Below are 9,939 nucleotides of genomic sequence, written 5' to 3'. Positions count from 1 at the left end.
CTGGTGTAATTCAGTGGTTAGAGGGGCAGCCTGCGCACGGAAGGGTCATGGGTTCGTTTCCCAGTCAAGGGCACATACCTGGGTTGCAGGTTCAATTCCCGACCCTGGTTGGGGTGTGTACAGAAGGCAACTAATCAACATGTCTCTCTCACAATGTTTCTCTCTCTCTCTCTCTCTCTCTCTCTCTCTCTCTCTCTCTCTCTCTCTCTCTTTCTCTCTCTCTCTCTCCCTCTCTCCCTCCCTCTCCCTCTCCTTCTCTCTCTTCCTCTCTCCCTCTCCCTCCCTTCCTCCCACTCTCTCTAAAAATCAATGGAAAAAATATCCTCTGGTGAGGAGTGAAAAAAAATCCATTCCCATCATCATTTTAATGCTCAAACTGTCACAAATTTAAGCAGTGAGAGCTACAAGATGACTGACCCTTAGACATATCCTATTATCTTAGCACTCCCTTACTTTCTGGTACAATAAAAAGTTCCAGGCTCATCTTGACTCTCCCTACCCCAGCCCAGGAATCAGCCATTTCTTCAAGGAGCCCTGGTTTCATTAAGTAGAGAATGGTACTGACTCAGATCTGGACTCAGGATATATTCATTACTATTAGACTGAAACTAAGAAATATGGCCCAGTCAGTGTGGCTCAGTGGTTGAGCATTGACCTATAAACCAGGAGGTTGCCCTAGGCCTAGCCGGTTTGGCTCAGGGGATAGAGTGTCGGCCTTTGGACTGCAGGGTCCTAGGTTTGATTCTGGTCAAGGGCACATGCCAGGGGTGTGGGCTCGATCCCCAGTATGGGGCATGCAGGAGGCAGGCTGTTCAATGATTCTCATCATTCTCTCTCTCTCTCTCTCTCTCTCTCTCTCTCTCTCTCTCTCTCTCTCTCTCTCCCTTCCTCTCTGAAAGCAATAAAATATTAAAAAAAAATTCTTAAAAAAACAAACAAACAGGAGGTCATGGTTTGATTCCCAGTCAGGGCACATGCCCAGGTTTCGGGCTTGATCCCCAGTAGGCGGTGTGCAGGAGGCAGCCAATCAATGATTCTCTCTCATCATCGATGTTTCTATCTCTCTCCCTTCCCTCCTGAAATCAATAAAAATATATTTTTTTAAAAAGAAATATGTACATGTGAACACTTATTAAAAGCAATGAATTCATATTGACATCTGCAATTCCAATCCTACATGACAGGATCCTTCCTTTTCCATATGTGTATCTCCCTTCTCCAACAGTGAGAATCATCATTTGCTCATTTGCTCACTTGCTCAATTTGCTCAATCCTTTAAGAGTTTCAGAATTGCCACTCCCATATCACTGTGAAAAACTAACCTTTTAGTAAAGTTCCAATATTTATTTGCAGTTTTTTTTTTTCGGATTAAGATTGAAGGAATACCATCAAATTACTATGTTCAAAAATTGCTTCAGTTAATTAGGACACAAGTAGAACAAGTTGAACAACTCTGGTGCCATCAAGTAATAATAAGCAAAAGACTGACACTCCAATAAATATTCCTATTAAAATCAAAGAGGGCCCATCCATCTGGGCAAAGTATCCTCCCAATGAACTGCACTGTCCCCCATCTCCCTCAATGAATTAATGTGTGGAGTGGGGGAAGCAACCATTTTAAGTTTATCTTCAATAATGAAAAGCCATCATCCAGACTTATCTACATTAGTGTGCTTTATGGCAATCTATTTGTCCAAAAAGTCCTAATCTTCTTATTTTATACTAGAGACCTGGTGCACAAAAATTTAGGCACTCAGGGGGGTCCCTCAGCCCGGCCTGTGCCCTCTCACAGTCTGGGATCCCTCGGGATATGTCCACCTGCTGGCTTAGGCCCGCTCCCCAGAGGATTGGGCCTAAGCTGGCAGTCAGACATCTCTCTGGCAGCCCAGAAGCCTTCGGGGGATGTCCACTTGCCAGCGGGGAGCAGGCCTAAGCTGCAGTCTGACATCCTTAGTGCTGCTGAGGAGGCGGGAGAGGCTCCCACCACTACCGCTGTGCTGGCAGCAGCCATCAGCCTTGCTTGTGGCTGAGCAGAGCTCCTCCTGTGGGAGCGCACTGACCACCAGGGGGCAGCTCCTGCATTGAGCGTCTGCCTCATGGTGGTCAGTGTGTGTCATAGTGACCAGTCATTCCCAGTTGTTCTGCTGTTAGGGTCAATTTGCATATTACCCTTTTATTAAATAGGATGGTCCTCAAATAAGCCTCATACCACCAGAGTCCCTTCCCCCCAACAAATGCCCTATGGTCCTGCTAAGAGCAGTCCTCCAAAGAGTTTTCTTTCCCAATCCTCCAAAGAGTTGCATTAGCAATGATTTTCTACACATATACACTTTTTAAAACACACAGTGCTGCTACGTACTGTTCAGCAATCCTCATGTTCACATCATCCCTCAGACTGAAGGGTCCCGGGTTTGATTCTGGTCAAGGGCATGTACCATGGTTGCAGGATTAATCCCTGGCTCTGGTCAGGGCATGTGCAGAAAGCAACCAATCAATGTGTCTTTCTCACATTAATGTTGCTCTCTCTCTTTTTGTCTCTCCCTCTCCCTTCCACTCTCTCTAATAATCAATGGGAAAATATCCTTGGGTGAGGATTAGCAAAAAACAGCAACAACAAAAACTTTGCTAATTGTGACTTATCAATGAGTCACAGACTGAAAATTGAAAATAAATCTATCTATCCGAACTAATAAAAGAGAAACATGGTAATTAGCCGTACATCCGCTACCCTTCCCATTGGCTAATCAGCGAGATATGCAAATTAACTGCCAGCCAAGATGGTGACCGGCAGCCAGGCAGCTTGAAGCTAACATGAGGCTTGCTTGTTTCAGTGACGGAGGAAACCAACGTTCCCCTCCTGCCTTGCTGGCCTCTGAGCTTGCAGTTTCAAACATTGTTACAAATATAGAAGCTAAACAAAACCCCAGAAACCTGGTTTCAGCCCGCCGGGATCTCAGAGCTGGAGTTGATACAGTGTTCCTATTATAGAACCCAAACAAACCAGATACCTGCTTTCAGCAACAGAGGCCTCAGAGCTGGAGCCAGAGCTAAAGCTGGCCCAGAATAAAAAAATTTAAAAAAGGAGCAGTTGGGAGCTTCAGTCACCCGCCAGCCTGAAAACAGCCCTCAGCCCCTCACCCAGACTGGCCAGGCACCCCAGTGGGGACCCCCACCCTGAAGGGTGTGTGACCAGCTGCAAATAGCCATCATCCCCTCACCAAGGCTGGCCAGGCACCCCAGTGGGGACCCCCACCCTGATCCAGGACACCCTACCGGGCAAACCAGCTGGTCCCCACCCATGCACCAGGCCTCTATCCTATATAGTAAAAGGGTAATATGTCTCCCAGCACCGGGATCAGCAAAGCCGCGAGGCCTCCCGGCACTGGGATCAGTGTGACAGGGGGCAGCGCCCAAACCCCCTGATTGCCCTGCGGCTCTGTGTGTGACAGGGTGCGGCGCCCCAACCCCCTGATCGGCCCTGCTCTGTGTGTGACAGGGTGCGGCGCCTCAACCCCACCTCCCCCCCCCCCCCCCCCCACCAGACGGGCCCTGCTCTGTGTGATGGGGTAGAGCCATAACCTCCCCATCGGCCCTGCCCTGAGTGTGACATTGGCGGCGCCCCAACCCCCTGATCCGCCCTGCTCTGTGCATGACAGGGGGAAGCTCCCCAACCCCCTGATCCGCCCTGCTCTGTGTGTGACAGGGGGAAGCTCCCCAACCCCCTGATGGGCCCTGCTCTGTGCATGACAGGGTACGGAGCCCCAACACCCCTGATGGGCCCTGCTCTGTGCGTGACAGGGGGCAGCACCCCAACCCCCTGATTGGCCCTGCTCTGTGCATGACAGGGGGTGGCTTTGCAATCTCCCCATCAACCCTGCATTGAGTGTGACAGGGGACGGTGCCCCAACCCCCCAATCGGCCCTACCCTGAGCGTGACTGAGGGTGGCATCACAACCTCCCAATCCGCCCTGCTCTGTGCATGACAGGGGGTGGCGCCCCAACTACCCAATCGGCCCTGCTCTGAGCCCGACCAGGGGCTGCACCTAGGGATTGGGCCTGCCCTCTGCCACCTGGGAGCAGGCCTAAGCCAGCAGGTCGTTATCTCCCGAGGGGTCCCAGACTGCGAGAGGGCACAGGCTGGGCTGAGGGACCCCTCGTCCCCCCCAAGTGCACAAATTTTTGTGTACCGGGCCTCTAGTATATATATAAAAGGCTAATATGCAAAGTGTCCCCTCGGGAGTTCAACTGGGAGACCAGAAGTTCGATTACTCACTGTGATGTGCACTGACCACCAGGGAGTGGCGTGGAACTAAGGAAGGCCCTGGCCGGCAGCAGGAGCCAGAGAAGGGAGGCCCCGGCCGGCAGCTGGAAGGCCCCAATCAACCCTGATCATCAGCCAGGCCTAGGGACCCTACCCGTGCATGAATTTCATGCACCAGGCCTCTAGTAAATAAATAAATAAATAAATAAATAAATAAATAAATAAATAAATAAATAAATAAATAAAAAAAAAGATTTATTTGTTTCCTAGGGCTACCAGAATATAGTACCACAAACTGGATGATTTAGAAAGACAGAAATGTACTATCTCACAGTTCTGGAGGCCAGAAGTCCAGTGTCAGCAGGGCCCTGCTCTCTCAGAAGGCCTGGGTAAAGTCTGTTCCAGGCCTCACTCCCAGCTCCTGGTAGCCTCGGGCATTTGCAGATAGCCATCTTCTCCCAGGGTTTCTTCATGTTATCTTCCCCTGTGCATGTCTTTCTCTGTGTCCAAATTGCCCCCTTTTATAATCACACTGGTCATACTGAATTAGGTTATCCTAATGATCTCATTTTAACTTGATTATCTCTATAAACACCCGATTTCCAAATAAGGTCACATTCTGAGGTACTGGGGGTTAGGACTCTAACATTTTTGGGGACACAATTCAACCCATAACAATATCCAAGAAAGAAAACACTCTATTTTATAGATCAGTGATGGCGAACCTTTTGAGCTCGGCATGTCAGCATTTTGAAAAACCCATACTTAACTCTGGTGCCATGTCACATATAGAAATTTTTTGATATTTGCAACCATAGTAAAACAAAGACTTATATTTTTGATATTTATTTTATATATTTAAATGCCATTTAACAAAGAAAAATCAACCAAAAAAATGAGTTCGTGTGTCACCTCTGACACGCGTGTCATAGGTTCGCCATCACTGTTATAGATGAACAAATTGTAGAGCAATGCTGGGCAGTATCAAATGGGAGAGATTTCAGAGCCACTGCTAAGATATGTAGTGTCAACGCCAGCACAGAGACCAGGCAGGGCAAGGCAGTCTTGACTGGCATGGGACAGTTACCTAGCATTTTTCAAGTACATGCTGGCTTCTTCTCTCCTGGCCTGAGAAAATACAGGAAACAAATGGAATGGAACCAGATTTTTAAAGCTCCTTCTATGTTTGCAAGGAGCACCTCTGGAGGCTTTAGGCCCACACATCTGGAGCCTAGTTTGAGCTAAGCTCTCTGAGTGTGCAGCTCAGAAATAAATTCAAGGGAAAGTTTCCTTCCTAAATTCCCAGAACCACCTCTCAGGGGCCCTGAAGGTTTAAATCTCAGACTGGAACAAAAGAAAGACCTTAACCTATTCACTATCCATAGCCAGGATGAATGGATTGTTAACTTGACCCTGACCTATAAAAGTAGTAATGAAAGCACTTGGGTTTTTATCTCCACAATGAATAGGTTCTATTCAGAATCAGTAACCCCTGTTTCATTTTTAATCAGTCATTTTTTTCTCTGTCCTCTACTCGTCACTGGAGCCACCTCCTCCAAATGCCCCAAACCTTTGCACCCTTTCCTTCACCGTCTTCTTAGATCCAAGAACCACCATCCAGGCAACCTAAAAACTTCCATTTGTTCGGCAAATGATTATTGACCTATGTGTGAACCTTAGGGATGCAAAAGGAAATAAGACACTGTCCCTGCCTTTCAGAAATAGAAACTAACAGAATGCGGGACAGAGAATCATCCCAGTGATGGCTTGAGATTCTTCTCCTCCCCAAACACAAACATTTCCCTTCTCCAGGCTTCTCTCACCACGCTCTTTGGCACAGAAGAGTAAATTAGCACCAAAGTCTGAACTACAAAGGGTAGAGCCCTTACCTGATTGAAGAGAGAGGGTGAGTGAAGAGTAACAAAATGAATCTGGATTACATGCAACATTCCATTTAGAAGCTCTTAGGAGCACAGTCCTCTGGTCTTTTTTCCCAATTGGTTCCAACTTCCTGGGCCACATGCCAGGATGCTATGCCTTTCAGAAAGGAGTCTTGCCCGTCTGGATATAGCCTTTCCTATACCTTATCTCAAACCCTTCTCTAGAGCAGCGGTCAGGTGGTAATGCAGAAATTAGAGTTGTCAGTAGGATCCTGCAAGAACACTTTGAAAATCAAATACATAAAGTCACACACATAATTCTATACAGACAGCCTGAAGCAGTGAAGACAGGCAAGTCTCAAGTTGAGCAGCTAGTTCGGAGTCAGAGGACGGAGCATGCCACCTAGGAGCTGAGGGCCCACTGAGAGGCCTTCCCCACCAACCCCCATCAGCTCCAAAGAGGATAAAAGGGAAAAGGCATCTTTATGCCACAGATGTCTGCTGGGCCACATCATTCAAAGATCTGAGGTTGAACCAGAGGTGGGTAGGGAGCAAGGCAAGAGGGAAGGCAAGGCTTGCTTTTCTTCCAATTACTATATTATCTCAAAGGTTCTGGAATTCTGAGATTCCTACCAGATTCTAGGCTATTGGCAACAATTTTCACATAAAAGTTTGCTCAAAGATCGATTAGCAGTAGGCACGGCTGGGTGACCCAAGAACTCCCCCCACAATACTTTCCCTTATGGTTTGTCCCAAGAGGAGCCAGGTGTGCTCTCAGGGATCAGGTGAATTCGGGCCTGCAGTGCATCTCCAGGTAGGCCCGCACCCCCCCCCCCCCCCAATCTCCTCTGGAATGCTCCAGCTACGCTGTTCTTTCAGTATAACCCCTTCTCTTTCATCTTACCTCACAAGTCACTTTCTCAGGGAAGTGGTCCTCCATTTGTCCTCTACCTTCTCACCGGGTCCCATGTTATGAGCTTTGATAGCACTTCCGACTTTTCCTTAGAGTACCTATTAAAGTTTTCACTACACATCTGTATGAGTTTGGTTTATTTCTCCCACTAAATTCTAAGCTCTGAGACCAGAGTTCATGCTATTTTGCCCATCATGGTGTCATTTCACCTAATAGCCCTTGGAACATATAATAGTATAGGTATTTCACAATGTCTTCTTTACTAAGTAAGGATGTGCATACCTGGGGTAGGAGACGGTTGCAAGACAAGATTCCTGGGTTTTGTGAGGGGTTGTTTTGTTTGTTTTGTTTTTCTGGCAAGGCTAGTACCTTTCTGGTTCCCTTAAAGGTAGAAGCTTAATTCGCCATAGGTCTCTGAACTCTACCTTTGTCTAATAATTTGAGTTGGGATCCCAACAATACATTATAAAGCTCTATGTGGCAGCCACTCCAGAACTGTTTTACAGGAGAAACTGATGTTCCTTCTACCCTTCCTTGAGAACAGGAAATAGCCCAGGTAGCTTAGGGTCCAGACAGGGAAGACAGAACAAGGAATCCCATACAGTGAAGGGCTATCATGGTATTAAGTACAGGCATAAAGGGGAACAAAGAAGAGGCTCTTATCCAAACCTTGGGGCACCTGAAGACTTTTGTTGAAGGTAATTTCTATACTAAGTTGTAAACAAGATGTAAGAGGTAGACAGGGGAAAAGATAGGGTGGAAGTGTGATAGAGAGTTAAGAGTAAGAAATAATCAAAAAGACCCACAGATGAGTGTGCATATAGAGCTTAAAGTGGAGAAATGCGAAAAATTCAGGATGTGGGGGGAAAAGCAAATCCTGAGGGACAGTGGTCAGGATTCAGTTTATCTTGGAGTCTATAGAGCGTCTATAAGGGGTTTTAATAGGGGAATGACTCCATCAGATTTGCCTTTTAGAACAACCTTTAGTTTTATAGTGTCCGAAGCTCCAGGCACCACAGACTAGGACTAGAATTGCTTTCTCTCGGAAGTCAATTTCTCTTGACTACACCACCCCTTCTCTCTGAGGAGAGCTTGAAAGGAGAGCGGCATGCCAATAAAGGTAGGCAAAGAGTGAACACGTTGGTCATACAATTAATAAGTGATGAGCAGGACGTAAGTCAGAAAGTCCCTTCTGAGCATTCATTCAAGATGAATATGGAGGCAACAGAGTCAATTTTGTATGACTAAAGGAAATGGAAGAGGCTTTTAGCAGGTTGGACATCATTTTGGTCAGTTCTGAAAAAGTATATAAGTTAGAACACTTAGAAACCCACTGGTGCTAGCTTAACTAAGACACAGCAGCACTATACTATAGGACACAGCAGTGCTCCACAGAACCCAAGGGCAAGAACACAGTCACCTCAGGAAAAGACAGAAGGTACTATTCTCAAAATTCACCTCCCATTTCAACTCCTCTCTATGCATCTGCTTCATCCTATACTTTCTCTCTGAACCTGTTTTTTCTTCTTTGCAGTTTACATGACAGAATACATAGCCGTAAACATCTTGTAAATTTATATGTTGCCATCTACTCCTCTAGTCCCTCAGTTTTCATTTCAAATTCCCAGGGAACAGCCTTCAGCATAGCCTGGGTTGGGATGTCCCCCCTGGAACGATCAGCTATGCCTATAAAAACAGGACCAAATTCCACAAATACAGATGCTGGGAGAACACTCCTTCAGGTTGCACCCTCTCTTCAGGGGAGAACCAGTTACAAGGGGGTAAACTGGATGACAATCAACAGATGTGTGTTAAAGGAAATCTCTTATTGTAAGAGTTTAGATTTTCCACTCTCCTTCCCCACAGTCCAATTTTGATGTTATATCTCATTTCCTCTCCCACTGATATTTTATCCATCCTACCATTCTTCACATTCTGAGAATAAAATAATTTATTTTTTGCAATAGGAGGGAACTTGAGAGACCACCAGATAGCTGCATCTATAAACCATCCTAAGAGCTGACTTTTTGCCCCCTTTTTTAAGAACTCCAAGAAAAGTAAGTCTGAGAGTGGGATTCCACAATTTTATTTACCACGCCAAGAACTTGACAACAAACTACAGTTGACGTTTGAACAACTTGGGGGTTAGGGGCGCTGACCTCCCTCACAAAGATCTATATAACTAGCCATAACCGGTTTGGTTCAGTGGATAGAGCATTGGCCTGCGGACTCAAGGGTCCCAGGTTCGATTCCGGTCAAGGGCATGTACCTTGGTTGCAGGCACGTCCCCAGTAGGGAGTGTGCAGGAGGCAGCTGACCAATGTTTCTTTCTCATCGATGTTTCTAATTCTCTATCCCTCTCCCTTCCTCTCTGTAAAAAATCTATACAATATATATATTTTTAAAAAGATCTATATAACTACAGTCAGCCCTCTGCACACAGTTTCCCAACCATGGAACTGACCCTTGAACAACACAGATTTGAACTGGGTGGTCAAGTGAATACTCTGCATATAAGTGTATCTACACAGTTCACACTCGTGTTGTTCAAGGGTCAACTGCAATTCCTTCTGCTGCAATTTAAGTCCATTTCCTTTCTCGGACTTCATGAAGTGGTACACAGCTGATCAGAATTCATTTTAAAGGGATTATCAAGTATTTTAAAAATCCCTGCCCAGCCAGCGTGGCTCAATGGTTGAGCATTGACTTATGAACTAGGACAAGCATGTCAAACTTGCTGCTCACAATGAATATTTTTGCAGCCTAACAAATATAACAGTAAGAAATGTTTTAATAAAAATTCCTTAATTTAATTTTTACAATATCCTGTTATACATAATTATTAATAACGAACTACGTTAGCTAATGACTGATTACTATCATCG

The sequence above is a fragment of the Myotis myotis genome, unplaced genomic scaffold (assembly GCF_014108235.1).
Source record: "Myotis myotis isolate mMyoMyo1 unplaced genomic scaffold, mMyoMyo1.p scaffold_m19_p_1, whole genome shotgun sequence".
Lineage (NCBI taxonomy): Eukaryota > Metazoa > Chordata > Mammalia > Chiroptera > Vespertilionidae > Myotis > Myotis myotis.
This window is presented reverse-complemented; position numbering follows the sequence as displayed.